Genomic DNA, 16,483 nt, shown 5'->3' with positions numbered 1-16,483 from the left:
AGTTCTGGTAGTGTATATGTTTCTAGGAATTTGTCCATTTCTTCCAGATTGCCCATTTTATTGGCATATAATTGCTCATAATAGTCTCTTATTATTGTTTTTATTTCTGTTGTGTTGGTTGTGATCTCTCCTCTTTCATTCATGATTTTATTTATTTGGGTCCTTTCCTTTCCTTTTTGATCAAACTGGCCAGTGGTTTATCAATTTTTTTTAATTCTTTCAAAGAACCAGCTCTGGTTTCATTGATCTGTTCTACTGTTTTGTTTTTGTTGTTTTTGGTTTCAATAGCATTAATTTCTGCTCTAATCTTTATTATTTCCTGTCTTCTGCTGTTTTGGGGTTTTATTTGCTGTTCTTTTTCCAGCTCCTTAAGGCGTAAGGTTAGGTTGTGTATCTGAGATCTTTCTTCCTTCTTTAGGAAGCCCTGGATTGATATACTTTCCTCTTATAACCGCCTTTGCTGTGTCCCAGAGGTTTTGGGTTGTGGTGTTATCATTTTCACTGCTTTCCATATACTTTTTAATTTCCTTTTTAACTTCTTGGTTAGCCCATTCATTCTTTAGTAGGATGTTCTTCAGTCTCCAAGTATTTGTTGCCTTTCCAAATTTTTTCTTGTGGTTGATTTCAAGTTTCATAGCGCTGTGGTCTGAAAATATGCACGGTATGATCTCGATCTTTTTGTACTTGCTTAGGGCTGATTTGTGTCCCAGTATATGATTTATTCTGGAGAACATTCCATGTGCAATGGAGAAGAATGTATATTCTGCTGATTTAGGATGAAATGTTCTGAATATATCTTTTAAGTCTATCTGGTCCAGTGTGTCATTCAAAGCCATTGTTTCCTTGTTGACTTTTTGGTTAGATGATCTGTCCATTGCTGTGAGTGGGTTGTTGAAGTCTCCTATTATTATGATATTACTATCGATGAGTTTCTGTATGTTTGTGATTAATTGATTTATATTTTTGGGTGCTTTCACATTTGACACATAAATGTTTACAATTGTGAGGTATTCTTGGTGGGTCACCCCTTGATTATGACAGAATGCCCTTCTGCATCTCTTGATACAGACTTTATTTTAAAGTCTAGATTGTCTCATTATAAGCATGGCTTCTCCAGCTTTCTTTTGTTGACCATTAGAATGATAGATGGTTCTCCATCCCCTTATTTTCAATCTGAAGGTGTCTTTAGGTCTAAAGTGGATCTCTTGTAAACATCATATAGATGGATCTTGTTTTCTTATCCATTCTGTTACCCTATGTCTTTTGATTGGAGCACTGAGTCCATTGACATTAGAGTGAGTACTGAAAGATATGAATTTATTGCCATTATGATGCGTGTAGAGTTGGAGTTTCTGGTGGTGTTCTCTGGTCCTTTCTAATCTTTGTTGCTTTTGATATTTATTTATTTATTTATTTATTTATTTATTTATTTATTTATGTTTTCATCTTTTCTCCCCTCAGAGAGTCCCCCTTAAAATTTCTTGCAGGGCTAGTTTAGTGGTCACAAACTCCTTTAATTTTTGTCTGTCTGGGAAACTTCTTATCTCTCCTTCTATTTTGAATGACAGCCTTGCTGGATAAAGAATTCTTGGCTACATATTTTTCTAATTCAGCACATTGAATATATCCTGTCACTCCTTTCTGGCCTGCCAAGTTTCTGTGGTTAGGACTGCTACAAACCTGATCTGTCTTCCCTTGTATGTTTGGGACTTTTTTTCCCTTGCTGCTTTCATGATTCTCTCCTTGCCTGAGTATTTTGTGAATTTGAATATGATATGCCTTTTTGATGGTTGGTTTTTGTTGAATCTAATGGGGGTCCTCTGTGCTTCCTGGATTTAGTGTGTCTTTCCCCAGGTTAGGAAAGTTTTCCACTATGATTTGCTCACATAACCCTTCTACCCCTATTTCTCTCTCTTCCTCTTCTGGGGCCCCTATGATTCTGATGTTGTTCCTTTTTAATGAGTCACTGATTTCTCTAATTCTTAAACTGCTCTTCTGCCTTAATCTCCCTCTTTTTTTCTGATTCATCATTCTCCATATGTTTGTCCTCTATCTCGCTGATTCTCTGTTCTGCCTCATCCATCCTTGCCGCTGTGGCATCCATCCATGATTGCAGCTCAGTTATAACATTTTTTATTTCATCCTGACTAGTTTTTACATCTTTTATCTCTGCAGAAAGGGATTCTAATCTATTTTTGACTCCAGCTAGTATTCTTATTATCGTGATTCTAAATTCTGGTTCAGAAATCTTGCTTGTATCTGTATTGGTTAAATCCCTGGCTTTTGTTTCTTCCTGCTCTTTCTTTTGGGGTGAATTCCTTCATTTATCATTTTGAAGTGAGAAAAGGAATTAATAAGGTAGAAAAATTAAAATTAAAAAAATTAAAATAAAAAATATTACAATTAAAAAATTAAAAACACACACAAAAAAATCAAATAAATGATGCTAGATCCTAGGTGTGTTTTGGTCTGGATGTTGAGTGTGGTTTGATAGATTAGAGATAAAAGGGGGGGAGGAAATCATTTGAGAATTTAAAAATTGAATACACTGTAGTAGACTAAAATGAAATGATGGGAGTAAAATAGAAGAATTTGAAAACAATTACACAAAAGTAAAGAATATAGTAGACAAAAATTAAAGAAAAATATTTTTAACAGAAACTAAACATAAAAATGAATTTTTCTCTTTCTGTATTCAAGAAAAAGAAAATAAATGAAAAACAGAAAAAAGAAAATAAAAGGATATTGTTTGAAAATTTGAAAAAGTGAATACACTGTAGTAGACTAAAATAAAATGATAGAAGTAAAATAGAATTCGAAAAAATACATAAAAGTAAAAAATATAGTAAAAAAAATTAAAGAAAAATATTTTTAATAGTAACTGAAAATAAAAATGAATTTTTTCTCTTTATGTATTCAAGAAAAGAAAATAAATGAAAAAGAGAAAAAAGAAAGATAAAACAAGGAAATCGTTTGAAAATTTGAAAAAGTGAATACACTGAAGTCGACTAAAATAAAATGATGGAAGTAAAATAGAATTTGAAAAAAATTATACAAAAGTAAAAAATACAGTAAAAAAATTAAAGAAAAATATTTTTAATAAAAATTGAAAATAAAAATGAATTGTCTCTCTCTGTATTCAAGAAATAGAAAAGAAGTGAAAAAGAGAAAAAAAAAGAAAGAAATAAAGAAAATTGAATAGATGGACTTGCTAACAGATTGAAATAGGTCTGAAATTACTTAGTTTTCCCCTAGAAGTCAGACTATGATGGGCTTTATAGTCCATAAACTAAGCAGGTGGTGAGACTCTTGAAGTGAGGTTCTTGAAGAGCAAAGTTGGCCCATTTGGGCGGAGCTTAGTGTAATGGCTCCATTCTCCACTAGATGGCTCTGCTAGCCTACTGGGGTGGAGTGTTGTGACGCTCTTAGGTGCATATGCGCATGCGCGGGAGCGGTGAAAATGGTGTCACCCAGCTACCCAGTCTCTAGTATTGGAACTCCGTTCTCCCTCAGCCACTGCACACCCATCCTCTGTCTTCAGCTTTCATTCACTCCCCGCTTTTTCACTGTCCATGACCAAGCCCCAGGCAGTACCTCTCTCCTGAGTTTTGTCTCAGATGTGGCTGTTTTCCCCAGCCTTACTTCTGAAGGACTGTGGCTTTGACCCGTTCCACCCCTCTGCAGGAGGGTCTTACCGAGCAATGGCCGAATGAGCAATGGCCAAATGTCGGCTGCACCAAGGAACACTTGCTGGACCCTGTTGCTGCGGTGCCCTGAGACTTCAGCCAGGTGCCAGCCCGCCCCAGAAAAAGTTTGCAAAATAGTGTAGCAGCAGCTTTTCAGGGACTATGGGAAATCACAACTCACATCTGGCACCAGGCTTCACCCTTAACGACCTTGTTCTAGCACCAGCAAATGTGGCCATTTTCTGGGGTCTGCTGGGATAAGAGTGCTTGAACGGTCTCTACCAAATGTTCTTCCAACAGTGGAACCGCTTTTTCCCTGTGTGGCCTGAGAACCTCCTGGACCCCACTCTGTTCCTGGAGATTTGCCCTTCCCACCAGAGCACCGCCAGGTATCGAGCTGCGGGGTTGCAGACTTTGCACTCCCCTTGTTTACAGTCTTAATTGAATTTAAACCCTCTCCTTTCTCCTTTCACCCTTTTCAGTTTAGTCCCTGTAGCTCTTTCCAATTTTCTACTTTCTCTCCAGCTGCTTTTGGGGAGGGGTGCTTTTCCCATATTACCCCCCTGCCCCGTCTCCATCCTCTCTCCACCCGCAAAAGCACCTCCCTTCTCGCAGCTTCTCTCTCCCCAAGTTCACCTCTCCATGCCGCATACCTGCTGAATTCTGTGGTTCAGGTCATGCAGATTGTTGTGTTAATCCTCAAATCAGTTTTCCAGGTGTGCAAGATGGTTTAGTGTTGGTCTAGCTGTATTTCATGGACGTGACACACACAAAAAACTTCCATGCTGTTCTGCCATCTTGGCTCCTCCTCGAATATATGACACCTTAAAAAACAGTAAGGCAACTTTTTTATATGTACTGTTATGGAGCTAATATTGTTAAGTGAAAAGAAGCAGAGTACTATAGAATTGTATTTATAAGATAGTATTGTGTTTATGTACAGTATAAATATGTGTATAGTATCATTAAAGAATATACATACCTCTGGCAAAGGGGAACTACACAACCAGAGGACAAGATGAAAAAGAGATTTGTTTTTCAAAATAAATGCTTTTGGACCTTCTGAATTCTGGATCTGGTGCATGAATTTCCTTTTTAATAAATTCATAAACTTGGAACTTAATGTTTTATTAATTCTTAGGGATCATTCTATTTTGTGAGGTATCAGAAATAGTCCTTGTGTGGTGATTTTTTTTATTATTTTTTATTTCATTATTTTATTTTAAGTTTTTATTTAAATGCCAGTTAGTTAACATACAGTGTAACATTAGTTTCAGGCGTACAATATAGTGTTTCAACACTTCCATACAACACCTGGTGCTCATCACAAGTGCCCTCCTTAATCCCCATCCATTTACCCAATCCACCTCCCATTACCCAATCCACCTCCCCTTTGGTAACCATCAGCTTGTTCTCTATAGTTAAGAGTCTATTTCCCGGTTTGCTGCTCTCTCTTTTTTCACTTTGCTCATTTGTTTTGTTTCTTAAATTCCAAATATGAGTGAAATCATATGGTATTTGTCTTTCTCTGACTTATTTCACTTAGCATAATACACTCTCATTCCATTCATGTGGTTGCAAATGGCAAGATTTCATTCTTTTTTGATGGATGAATAATAAATATTCCAGTGTGTGTGTGTGTGTGTGTGTGTGTGTGTGTGTGTGTGTTCATTCATCAGTAGATGGACATGGGCTGTTTCCATAATTTGGCTCTTGTAGATAATGCCCTATAAACATTGGGGTGCAAGTATCCCTTTGATTAGTATTTTTGTATTCTTTAGGTAAATACCTAGTAGTGCAATTTCTGGGTCATAGGGTAGTACTATCTTTGAGGAAACGCCAGAGTGTCTATACCAGTTTGCATTCCCACTAACAATGCAAGAGGGTTCCCCTTTCTCTACAGCCTTGCCAACACCTATTGTTTCTCATGTTGTTGATTATAGCCAGTCTGAAAGATGTAAAATGATATCTCACTGTACTTTTACTGTGTATTTCTCTGACAATCAGTGATGTTGAGCATCTTTTCACGTGTCTGTTGGCCATATATATGTCTTCTTTGGCAAAATTCCTATTCATGCACTCTGACATTTTTCAGTTAAATTATTCATTTTTGGGGTGTTAAGTTTTGTAAGTTATTTATGTATTTTAAATACTAAACCTTTATTGGATATGTCATTTTCAAATATCTTCTCCCATTCCATAGTTTCCTTTTAGTTTTGTTGATTGTTTCCTTTGCTGAGCAGAATATTTTTATTTTGATGAAGTCCCAACATTTCATTTTTGCTTTTGTTTCTCTTGCCACAGGAGACATATCTAGAAAAAAGTTGCTATGGCCAATGTCAAAGAGGTTACTGCTCATGTTCTTCTCTAGGGTTTTAATGTTTCAGGTTGCACATTTAGATCTTTAATCCATTTTGAGTCTATTTTTATGTATAGTGTAAGAAAGTGGTCCAGTTTCATTCTTTTGCATATTGCTATCCAGTTTTCCCAATGCCATTTGTTGAAGAGACTGTCTTTTTTCCATTGCATATTCCTTTGTCAAAGATTAGTTGACCATATAGTTGCGGGTTCATTTCTGGGTTTTCTATTCTGTTCTATTGATTTATGAATCTATTTTTCTGCCAATACCATACTTTTACAATCACTACAGCTTTGTAATATAACCTGAAGTCTAGAATTATGATGCCTCAAATTTTGCTTTCTCTTTTTCAAGGTTGCTTTGGCTATTCAGGTCATTGTGGTTCCATATAAATTTAAAGATTGTTCTAGCTCTGTGAAAAATGTTGTTGGTATTTTGATAGGGATTGCATTAAATGTGTAGATTGCTTTGGATAGTATAAACATTTTAACAATATTTATTCTTCTAATCTGTGAGCATGGAACATCTTTCCATTTCTTTACGTCATCTTCAATTTCTTTCATCAGTGTTTTATACTTTTCAGAGTACAATTCTTTCACCCCTTTTGTTAGGTTTATTCCTAGGGATCTTTTGTTTTGGTGCAATCGTAAATGGGATTGATTCTTTATTTTCTCTTTCTGCTGCTTCATTATTGGTATAAAAAAAATGTAACAGATTTCTGTATGTTGGTTTTGTATCCTGCAAAATTACTAAATTCATTTATCAGCTCTAGCAGTTTTTTGGTGAAGTCTTTGGGGTTTTTTATATATAGTATCACATCATCTGCAAATGGGGAAAGTTTTACTTCTTCCTTGACAATTTTTTTAAAGTTTATTTATTTATTTTGAGAGAGACAGGAGGCAAGAGGCAGAGAGAGAGGGAGACATAAAATCCCAAGCAGGCTCTGTGCCGTCACAGGGCTTGATCTCACAAATCACAAGATCATGACCTAAGCCAAATCAAGTCAGGTGCTTAACCAACTGAGCCACCCAGACACCCTCTTCCTTGTCATTTGGATCATTTTTGTCTCTTTGGTTGATTGCAGTATCTAGGGCTATGTTAAATAACAGTGGTGAGAGTGGACATCCTTGTCTTGTTCCTGACTGTAGAAGAAACGCTCTCAGATTTTTCTCATTGAGGATGATATTAGCTATGTATTTTTCATATATAGCCTTTCTTTTTTTAAAGTTTATTTATATTTGAAAGGGGGATGGAAGGGGCAGTGGGAGAGGGAGAGAGAGGATCCCTGGAAGGCTCAGCACTGTCAGCATGGAACTGGATGTGGGGCTCGAACTCACAAACCATGAGATCATGACCTGAGCTGAAATCAAGAGTTGAGTGCTTAACCAACTGAGCCACCCAGGTGCCCCCCATATATGGCCTTTCTTACGTTGAGGCATGTTCACTCTGAGCCAACTTTGTTGAAAGTTTTTATCAAAACGGATGTTATACTTTATCAAAGGCTTTCTTATCCTTTATTTCATTAATGTGCTGTATCACATTAATTGATTTGCAAATATGGAGTCATGCTTGCAAGCCAGGAATAAATTCTACTTGATTGTGGTGAATGATTTTTTTTTAATTTATTGTTGGATTTGGTTTGCTAGTATTTTATTGAGAATTTTGCATCCATGTTCTTCAGGGATATTGGCCATTAGTTCTGTTTTAGTGGAGTTTTGTTTTTGTTTTTGTTTTTGTTTTTTGAGAGAGAGAAAGAGAAAGAGAGAGAGAGAGAGAGAGAGAATGAGCACAGAAGCAGAGGGAGAGAGAAAATCTCAAGCAGTCTCCACACCCAGCACAGATCCCGACATGGGGTCTCAATCTCACGACCATGAGATCATGACCTGAGCCAAAATCAAGAGCTGGATGCTTAACCAACTGAGCCAACCAAGCTCCCCTTAGTGGAGTCTTTATCTGGTTTTGGTATCAGGGTTATGCTGGGCTCATATAATGAATTTGGAAGTTTCCTCTCCTTTTCTATTTTTTTGGAACAGTTTGAGAATAGATATTAACTCTTATTTAAATGTTTAGTAGAATTCACCTGTGAAGCCATCTGGTCCCAGACTTTTGTTTGATGGGAGTTTTTTGATTACTGATTCAATTTCATTGCTGGATATTGGTCTGTTAAAGTTCACTGTTTCTTCCTGTTTTAGTTTTGGTAGTTTATTTGTTTCTAAGAATTTATCCATTTCTTCCAGGTTGTCAGATTTGTTGGCATATAGTTTTTCATAATATTCTCTTACAAATGTTTGTATTTCTGTGGTGTTGGTTGTTATTTCTCCTCTTTCATTTGTAATTTTATTAATTTGGGTCCTTTGTCTTTTCTCTTTGGTAAGTCTGACTAGAGGTTTATCAATTTTATTGATTTTTTTTTCAGAGAACCAGCTCCTGGTTTTGTTGATCTATTGTTTTTTAGTTTCTATATTATTTATTTCTGCTCTAATCTTTATTATTTCCTTTCTCCTCCTGGCTTTAGGCTGCTCTGTTGTTCTCTTCACAGCTCCTTTAGGTATAAGTTTAGGTTGTTTATTTGAGATTTTTCTTGCTTCTTGAGGTAGACCTCTTTGCTATATTCTTCTCTCTTAGGGTTGCTTTTGTCGCATCCCAATAGTTTTGGACCATTGTGTTTTCATTTTCATATGTTTCTGTGTATTTTTTTTATTTCTTTGATTTCCTGGTTGACCCATTCATTGTTTAGTAGCATATTATTTAACCTCCATGTATTTGTGGTTTTTCAAAATTTTTTCTTGTGGTTGACTTCTAGTGTCATGGTGTTGTGGTCACAGAAGATGTGTGGTGTAATTTAAATCTTTTTGTATTTGTGGAGGCCAGATTTGTGACCTAATAAGTGATCTATTCTGGGGAATGCCCCAAGTGCACTTGAAAAATACATGTATTCTGCTGTTTCAGGATGGAATGCTCTGAATATATCTGTTAAGTCCCTCTGGTCCAGTGTGTCATTCAAAAGCATTGTTTCTTTGTTGATTTTCTGTTCAGATTATCTTTCCGTCAATATAAGTGTAGTGTTAAAGTCCCTACTATTATTGTATTATTTTCAATTGGTTCATTTATGTTTATTATTAATTGATTTATATATTTGGGTGTTTCAAGTTGGGGGCATAAATATTTACAATTGTTAGATCTTCTTATTGGATTGTCCCCTTTATTATAATATAGTACCCTTCTTTGTCTCGTTACAGTCTTTGTTTTAAAATCTAGTTTTCCCAATATAAGTATTGCTATTCCAGCTTTGTTTTGACATCCATTTATGTGGTAAATATTTCCCCATCCCCTCACTTTCTTAATAATAATAATAATAATATTATTATTATTATTATTTGAGAGAGAGAGAGAACACAAGCAAGGGAGATAGAGAATCTTAAGCAGGCTCCATGCTCAATAAGGAGCCCAGTGCAGAGCTCGATCCCATGACCCCGGGCTCACAACCTAAGTTGAAATCAAGAGTCAGATGCTCAACCAAGTGAGCCACCCAGGCGCCCCTCTCCATCCCCTCACTTTCAATTAGCAGGTGTCTTTAGGTCAAAAATGAGTCTCTTGCAAGCAGCATATAGATGGGTCTTGTTTTTTAATCCATTCTGACACCCTATGTCTTTTGTTTGGAATGTTTAATCCATTTCCATTCAAAGTAATTATTGGTATATATGTATTTAGTGCCATTTTACTACTTGTTTTTTCATTGTTCCTGAAGATTTCTCTCATCCTTTCTTATCTTTTTTCACTTTTGGACTTTCTTTCCCACTCAAAGATCTCTTTTAATATTTCTTGCAGGGCTGGTTTAGTAGTCATGGATGCCTTTAGTTTTTGTTTGTCTTTATCTCTCCAAGTCTGCAGATTTTTCTTATTCAGCACTTGGAATATATTATGCCACTCCCTTCTGACTTGCCAAATTCCTGTTGAGAAATCTCTACCTAGTCTTATAAGTTTTCCCTTGTAAGTGAAGGACTACTTTTGTCATGCTGCTTTTAAGATTATTTTCTGTATCACTATATTTTGCAAATTTATATACAACATGTCTTGGTGTTGGCCCGCTTTTGTTGCTTTTGATGGGAGTTCTCTGTGCTTCCTGGATCTGGATGTCTGTTTCATTCCTCAGATTAGGGAAGTTTTCTACTATTATTCCTTAAAATAAATTTTCTGCTTCCTTTTCCCTCTTGTTTTCTTCTGGGACTCCTGTAATACAAATATTATTATGTTTGATGGAGTCACTGAGGTCCCTAGGTCTACTCTCATGTTGCATAATTCTTTTTCTCTTTTTTTCAGTTTCATTACTTTCCATTACTTTATCTTCTATGTCACTAATTAGTTTCTTTACTTATGCCAGCCTGTTGTTCATTGCATCAAGCCTGTTTCTAATCTCATTTATTGCATTCTTCATCTCTGATTGATTCTTTTTTAACTCTTTTATCTCTGCAGTGAGGATCTCCCCTGCTGTTTTCCACTCTTTTCTCAAGCCATCATATCCTTATGATTATTGCTTTAAATCAGGCATGCTACTTATATCTGTTTTACTTAGATCTCTGGCTGTGGCCTTATCTTGTTTTTTCATTTGGGATAAATTCATCCACTTTGGTATTTTGTTTAAGTCTCTCCTTTCTTCTCTGTGTTAGAAAATCTGATTATGTCTTCCACTCCTGAAAGTAATAGCCTTATGAATAAGAGGTCAAGTAGTTCCCAGGGCCCAGCCCTTCAGGAAGTTTCCAGTGTGTGCTGCATGCACTCTGCTGTTGTGTTTTGGCTGCTCTATCAATCAGGTCAATTGTCTGCAGAGGCTCTTCTTGCCTACTGTGGCAGGTGCATTCTGGTCTGCTTATGAAATGAGACCTGATACCAACTCCACCAGAACTGAGCTCCTGTAAAACTCCCTGGTCAGGAAACATGGTGTATAAGGGATTTGTGCTGGTCTTCTGGGGGAGGGGCCTGCTGTGCTGGGACAGAGGCAATTGTGACTGGAAAGAGCAGTCCCACCAAAGCATAGTGGGAAGGGCTTGGTGTACGCAAGTTAGGCATCCAGTGTCAGCACTGCACTGCTTCCCACAGGTGGCTCTGTGTTTATGGTGAGGGGCAGGGGAGGAAAATGGTGCCAATCAGCTCCTTTCTTCCCAGAGAGGCATCTCCATGAACACTACCTCCCAGGAATGTACTCTGAAAAGAGTGAATAATCTCCCCCACTGTGTGCCACAGGAGTTCTTTAGATGGCTGTTTCCATGATGTCTGCCCCCTGCATTGTTTCCCTGATTTCTCTCCAGGAGCAACCCAGTGCCCTCCTGGGTATATCTCAACCAAGCCCGCTGACCTTTAAAACTCTAGGCTTTAAGCCCCACTGGTTGCAAGAACTCATGAAATTCAATCCCTCTAAATTTCCAAGACAATGGCTTTGGGAAAACGTTCTCTTTGTGCATTCCCCCTTGTGCTCTTCTCTCTCACTTGCTTTCTCCGTGACCATGGCTCCCTCCCCTCTGCAGCACCTGTGATCCATTTTTTCCTTAAACCATGTCTCTGTACTTGCTACCTTCTTTGATGAGGCCTCTTCTCTTCCTTTATTTGTGGAGTTTGTTCTGTCCTGGAGCATAACTTCTTTACTGAGTGGACTTCATAGTAATGTAGCTGCAAGGGAAGTAGTTACCCAAGCATTAGGGGAAGGGTGTGGCATTACATCTATGTGACCAGATGAAAGTCAATCTTACTAATGCCCATTGTGGAGAGCTAGTCTCTATTAAGGAAGTGCGGGCAAAACTGATTAGGGACTAAAGATTAAGAAGGCCCCTGTGGACACATACATTGAGATCTTGACCTCATCTCTTGAGATTGTTATTAAAAATTTTCCTATTGGGGCGCCTGGGTGGCGCAGTCGGTTAAGCGTCCAACTTCAGCCAGGTCACGATCTCGCCGTCCGTGAGTTCGAGCCCCGCATCAGGCTCTGGGCTGATGGCTCAGAGCCTGGAGCCTGTTTCTGATTCTGTGTCTCCCTCTCTCTCTGCCCCTCCCCCGTTCATGCTCTGTCTCTCTCTGTCCCAAAAAAATAAATAAACGTTGAAAAAAAAAAAATTTTCCTATTGATCAATATAACCCCATTAATAAGAATGATATACTACAGTCTCAAGGGGGACTTTACCATGAGGAAAATGGCATCTGGACTGGTGAGCTGGCTCAGAGCCAGTACCAAAAGTTCATAGTGGAAGGGCCGATAGCATTAGAGCACATGGCTGTGGCTCAACTCTCTTGCTGAAGTAGCTCCCTGATAGGTACCCATGTTTTGATTATAATGTGAGTGAATCAAAGAGTTGAACTTTGTAGCCCAAATCTAGAGCACTCTTGTGAAGCATCACACTAAGGGAGTGAGATTATCTTCCCTCTCTGTAGCTTCTTGGCATCCTACCCCTCATAGTTAAAAAATACTAGTATTGGTCACAATACTAAGGTGACCACAGATAGATTTACCAATATGGGGAGAGACCTCTATAACATCTTTCTATACTGCAAACCTACTAGTATATCTGCAATGGTGTCATTGAAACAATATATTGAATGGCAGAGGAATTTGCAAAACCTTCCATTTTTAGAAGCAGCATGTGGCAGTGACAGAAGCAAAGTCCACAGAGGACAAAGACCTCTTTTTCCATCAAATTTTGAAATATAACTACCCCTTTGAACTAAGTAAGCTTCCGAAGTTTAAGTAATTTACAATTTGATCGAAGAGCTAAAACCCTCATATATAAGGCACTGGACTTTCTAATTATTTGGACACATGAATTAATTTGAAAGATAAAATAAATATGATTCCCTTCTACGCCATGGGGCTGAAGCAGGCCATATCAGTAACAAGAAAAAAGAACAGTGTCCATGGCCAGCCTCAGGGATACCCAAAAACAATTTAGTTGGGCCTTAAGAAAAGCAGGACTAAAGTAGAGCTGACCTCTTAGACCCTGGAGCTATAATGTAGTTCAGACTATAAGGCTGCTGGGAAGCCAAGCAGTAGGAATCTAGATCTCACCCTAGTGCCCCATAGCTAATGTGACAGCTACCCCCTGAGTACTTCTTTCTTCTTCTGCTACCACCCACCTCTCACCTTCTTTGCTTACTTCTCATGGCTTCTGTCAATGAGCTCTATGGAGCTTCATGTGGCTCCACTGTCGTCATAGCCATTTAGCATTGCCTCCCTCTACTAACTGTCTCTGAACTGCATAACTGACATGACCCACAGCCAGAACTAACTGGCAAAAGTATACTTTGCATGGGCCACTTTCCACAAGGAAGCACCTTCTAGTCACCTGCTAGCCCACCAATTAACTGCCCTTGGGCTAGATGCTCATTGGTTCACTCACATTATAATCAAGACATGAGCACCAAGTTCTATCTTGGCTTTCTAAATCCATGTGGAAAACCACATGTGGGAGTAAAGGGAAGAGTAGAAAAAAAGCTGGTACAAGGACAGGCTGCCTATGACTCTCCATTAGCAGAGTCAGGGCACAAGATAGTTTTCATTTGAGGGGTTGTGAACATTTGCAAAATACCCTACCAAGTCTTCATGCTAGAAAACTCTGAGAACTTGAATACTCTATGAGAATAGGGTCATAGGAACTTGGTAGAAATTCTGTTTAAACACGGATTTTAACAAAGACTAAATACGGGCTCCCAGTAGAATGTTAAACTAAACTCACTATAACTCTCCACTACTAAATAGAGTTCACTTTGAATTTCAGGAATTAATGAATCAGTTCAAAACTTTGCCAAAATAAAAAGACTTCCTAAATTAATAGAAATAAGGGTTCTATGCATCCTCTTCTTGTTTCTGAAACCAGTTAGTGTGCCCAATCCCTTACTCCATGTATTACAGTATGTTATGATTAAACCAAAGTTTAATTTATGCTCACAAACAGCTATATTGTACTCACAGCCCCTAATGAGATGATGAATTAAATATATTAAATTTAAAACTAAATTTAAATTAAAATTAATTAAATTAAATTTAATTTAATTTAAATTAAATTTAAATTTTAAAATTAAAATTAAATGTTGAGGACAAAACAAAAAAAAATCATTAGTATGTCAATGTGGTGATCTTTCAGACAGGAATTGATTGCTGGACCAGCCTCCATTACAAAACAAGGATTATACTTTGATTTAATGGCTTCCTCTCTCCATGCTCCCAAGGGCACAGTAATAAACTCTGTAGGGTTACTGGGCAAAGACAATAGGAAAGAATCAAGAAAGCTCACACAGTAGGAAGAATTCCAAGACATTTTTTTTAACTTGAATTTAAAATTTCAAGGGTTTTAGCTGCTTAAGAAAGGTGAAGATTGCAGCCAAAGTACTTGGTGACAGCTTGACTATATGTTTACAAACAAGTGGTGGGTTTATTTTGTGACTTTATTTGTCCTCAGAGAAAAATATTAAGACTCCAACCATGTATAGATACCTTAATTCAGTTCTGGAACTAAAATCTGAATTAATTTTTTTCAGACAAATTACAGACAGTAATGGAAATTTATAACTTTTTGGTTTTGCCTGATCTTGTTGTATGTTGAAGAATATTTTTAGAACTTTAAGCATATGTATTCTATCCCATGTTATGTTTCTTACTCCTTATTGATTTACTTTTCTCAGTAAAACATTTTACAAAGAAACAAACTTGGAGGTTTTTCTGCAAATTGAACATTGTGTTTCTCTTGCTACCTGTCCCTGTAGTTTTGAGCTATAATGATTTTTTTTCTTTTTTTTAATGTTTATTCGTCTATTTAGAGAGAGAGAGAGAGAGAGCATGAGCAGGGGAGGGGCAGAGAGAGAGAATCTCAAGCAGGCTCTGTGCTGTCAGCATAGAGCCCAACATGGGGCTCAATCCTACAAACCATGAGATCATGACCTGAGCCAAAATCAAGAGTCAGGCACTTAACTGACTGAGCTACCCAGGCACTCCTATAATGATTTGTCTTTACACTATCCTATTATTAATTGTTGAGAAAATATATGAGATGATAAATATATCTTCTAATGCCCATCAATGCCTACTGACACAAAAATTTAAAGGATTAGAAGGTATTTCATTTCTTTTCTATAAGTCAATATTAAACTGCATCCTTTTCACCCTCGCATGAGATAGGTACCTTGTGACCTTATCACACTAGCTTTCTACCGTGAAAAACTTTTACCTCTATTAGTTAAGAACTGTCATATCTATTCAGGGGTTATATGTACTATGAAAATGTCATTCGTATTCTAAGGTAGGAAGCTGTACCTCAAGCAATGACCCATCTTATTTGCATTTAACAAGTGTATAAACTACAAAGTGCAGTTCTGGAATTACATTAATGAACGACAGTAATAAAAGTTGGGAAATCAATGATAAATCAACTAAAATGTTTAAACTCAGAATAATTGAGAAAAACTGGAATATTGAAAAATAAAAGGACAACTTAAGCAAAAGCAAAATAAAAAATATTCTAAAATAAAATGCTAACTTTATAATGTAGATACCTAACAGTTGATCCAAGAGAAAGTAGCTAACATATCAAATACAACACCAAGGAGTTCCAAACAGGAGACCAGAAAGAATAATATTTCTAAAAAAAAAAAATTAGAAGTGCTTAAATATACACAAAGGAAAAAATATTTTGATTTTTATTTCAAGCAAAATGCAGCAGTTTAAAAATTATTCATACATGAGATTTATGAGATATATGTATGAGACATATAGAGAGAAATGTATTTAAATTAAAGTCACAGTGATAGTTACCTTTTATAACAGATTCATCATTAGCCACCAGTCAGTATTTCTCTTCCCTGTGCTAAGGCTCTCTACTATGGCTTTTTCCCTTATGTATTTGTAGTGAGTGCTAACTATACATGATGAAGTTAAACTGTTATTAAATGTCACACACCTGTACCTTTATGACTCATCAGTTCCCTAGAATGTATTATCAACATTCCAAAAAGGAAACATATTATATAAAATCATCTTGCCCCCATATATTTTTACAGGGGTGAAAAATGTTATAAGGATAGGAATTATTAATAAGTTGTCTAAGAAGAACACTGTCAGACTCCAGAAAACTAAGCTCAGTTAATCCCCTTATTTTAAAGAGGGTAAATAGGCTTATCAAGGTAAAAATTACATTAAAAATGTAATTTCTTTAATATATCAGTTTCCCAAGAATAAATATAATACCTCCATTCCTTTTTTCTTTCCTACTCTTTTCCCCCTCTACTTAATGATACTTTTAATTCAGTAGTTTTATTACTTCTCAGGCGGTGGTGGATATAATATAACAAAGATGAATATATTTTAATAATCTCTAACTTGAAAAAGGAGATACAGAACTCTGTGGTCTTGGCTTAGAGGCAACGCAAGCAGTTGGAAATGCATAATCTTTGATTTCTGCAA

General features: G+C 36.8%; 1 long non-coding RNA gene across 1 annotated transcript; it reads right to left on the bottom strand.

The window, feature by feature from the left end:
- Window positions 1-10,241: 10,241 nt before the first annotated feature.
- Window positions 10,242-15,948, bottom strand: LOC123591988. The gene is made up of 3 exons (XR_006709523.1): window positions 15,836-15,948; window positions 11,615-11,709; window positions 10,242-10,275 (listed from the first exon to the last, which is right to left on the bottom strand). It is a non-coding gene; the product is annotated as an uncharacterized LOC123591988 (long non-coding RNA).
- Between the last annotated feature and the right edge of the window lie 535 nt (window positions 15,949-16,483).

Source organism: Leopardus geoffroyi, chromosome B1 (assembly GCF_018350155.1).
Source record: "Leopardus geoffroyi isolate Oge1 chromosome B1, O.geoffroyi_Oge1_pat1.0, whole genome shotgun sequence".
Lineage (NCBI taxonomy): Eukaryota > Metazoa > Chordata > Mammalia > Carnivora > Felidae > Leopardus > Leopardus geoffroyi.
The sequence above is the reverse complement of the archived record's forward strand: the minus strand, read 5'-3'. Positions and strand labels throughout refer to the sequence as shown.